A 2,841-nucleotide genomic window follows, 5' to 3' on the forward strand; every position below is an offset into this window, starting at 1 on the left:
TTATTTGCGATAAAAGTCCAATCTCGGGTTAGCGAAAATGCACCAAAATTTGCAGATAAGTCCTATAATTCATGCTCAAAATTTCAGAACCTTCGGAATAATTTTTTGACCTTTAAAACTAATAATGAACCCTTTAGTTGCCACAATTTGTTGAAATAGTGTCAAAGCATCCAAGAAGCTTAAAAGCTCACCCAAAACTCATTTGGCACTTTCTGAACACAAACCAAATATGCTACTAGCTTGAAAATGACATTTCGGACTCAATGAAATCGTCGGAATTTGAATTCGAATTACCTTGACCCGGTATCCGATAAGGCGTCAAGAAACTAACTTTAGGCTCAAAAACTCGAAACGCACTCGGGGCCTCTAAAAATTCAACCAAGACTCATTCTAGACTTAGAATCACCCCCTGAATCCAAAAGTGCCCTCGGAATTCCATTTCGAGCACCGGAACCTCGTTTGTTGACCAAAGTCAACTCATGATCAAAATTTCACAATTTTTGCAACTTAGGACCTCAAATCTTCGTTTTAACTCCAAATTTGACTCCGTAAATTTTCATAGACCCATTTCGACATTCTAAAATTGCTGGAATCGACAGAAATCTGATTCGAGTCTCGAAACTCCAAATGACTCGAAATAGCACTTTTAACCAAACTTTAACTCTTAAAAACTCAACTTTCCAAAAACTCAACTTTTCATCAATTTTTCCTTCAAACCAACTTCGAAAATACAACAATTAGGACTCGGGGCAACTATCGGGAGGGGTAAAACGGTTATTTTATGAAAATTTCCAAAAATGACATTTAGGGTCATTACATTGAGAGAGTGTTTTTATGGAAGCTTGCTTCGTTTATTGAAGGCTTACCCCTTATGTTACATGTACATTACTTTATATAGAAAGGAAATCCTATCATATAGCTACTGCACTTATATTTATCTGCACACTACTTTAATAATGCACACCTACCACTTTACACTTGTCCATTCCTAATGCACACCACTCCTACCTACCACTTTAATATGCACCTACTTTAATAATGCATACTACCCTACACTTGTTGACTAATTTACATAATTTATTCCTACTCTACTAACTTTCTTACAATAAGACGAAAAATAATGTACCTAATAATTTACAATATTGCTACTTTACATAGTTCTATTCATTTTATACTATTTGCTTTTGGCTTGTTTTTGCCAAATATGTCTTCTTTGCCTTATCTCTTTAGTTGTCTTTATCTTCTTTGTCCCTATCTTCTTTGTCTTCATATCTCTTTGACTTTATTCTAGCTGAACATCGGGAATCACATTGTCTTCTCCATTACATTTTGAACATATATGTTCAGGATATTTGTGTCCAATTAGCTTACAATATCTAGTTAATAGTTCTGAAGAAATAAATCCTGCCTTTAATGCTCTTGTTGTAGGTCTTTATTCTGGTTTTAATAATGATAAAATTCATTTCTAAACTTCATCCATATCTGATTTCCTTAGTTCCCTTGAGTTGGCATAAATCATTAATTGATCTCTAGAATAGTAACTCCATATAGCATTTTCATTCAAATAATTTTAATAATGATAGAATTTCACATAAATTTGGTCACTTTTTTGTATATAATAAATGCTTTGTATAATTCTGGTATGCCGCTTAGTTCTTCTCCGTCATAAGTATATGCAGTACTTATTAATCCATAATTATAACATGTTTTAACTAGGTTAGCATTGGTTTTTGGCTGTGCAATTAGTTTATTGTATCCTTGAAATTTATGGGTTATATAGTCTTGGTTTGGACCTTTTGTAGTGGTAGATCTGGGATTGAGGTTTAGGTAACTCTGTATTTTGTATATTGTATATATTTTTGAGGTATGTCCTTGTGATGTGGTTATACACCTTTTTCTCATGCTGTAGGCTATTTGCATACGTTGAAGTTTGTGGTTCTATGGTTAATGGGTTTTTTATTTTTTGTGTAAATGGTTTTTCAAATAACTGATTTAGATTTGCATTTCATTGTTTTTCAATAACTGGTCTTCTTGTACCTGCAGCTATATTTAGACAATCATTATGGGTTTTAAGGTGTTTCCCAACGTCACCTCTTAGCTCTGGATTTTTAAAGTCTTTCGATCGACTTAGCTCCGCATTTTTATAGTCATGTTGTTGACTTGTACTAGCTTTAGACTTCATATTATATTCATTAGTCTTTAGTTTTTGTATCTCATTGTCCATACTGTCCACTTTGATACAAAGTGTAGTGATGGCTTTAAGTATCTCTTCAATTGTATTTTCTTTCTCAGTTTGAGTAGCTTTGTCTTGATAAGTAATCTGCAATAACATTCTTGTCAATTTTTATTACTTCAATAGTAAATGTAAAATTTAATATACTTAAAACCAATCTTCTCATTTCTTTTGTAGTTACTGAATCTTGTATTTTTCTTGTTAGCCACCATTTTACTTGTGTGTTATTTGTCCTTATAATAAATTTGTTATATACAATATATGATTTAAATGATAGTAAACATTTATACACTGAATATAATTCTTTTCTATTTATTTTCCATCTTATTTTTGTATTAGTAAATGTTCCTGAATAATATCTACAATGATGTTCTATTTTTTCTTTATCATACCTGTATTTTAAGACTCCTCCATAACTTTTTTCACTGGCGTTTGATTCTACTATATAAGTAAATTTTTTGTTTTCATCCGGAAAATATAGTTTAGGTAGGTTCTTACATAATAGTTTTACTTTTTGTATTTGTGTTTGGTCTTTTTTATCAAACTGGTATTCTATGTCTTTCTTTAATTTTTGTTGTAATGGTTTTAAATTCTCTGCTAATTTTTGT

Source organism: Solanum stenotomum, chromosome 3 (assembly GCF_019186545.1).
Source record: "Solanum stenotomum isolate F172 chromosome 3, ASM1918654v1, whole genome shotgun sequence".
NCBI lineage: Eukaryota > Viridiplantae > Streptophyta > Magnoliopsida > Solanales > Solanaceae > Solanum > Solanum stenotomum.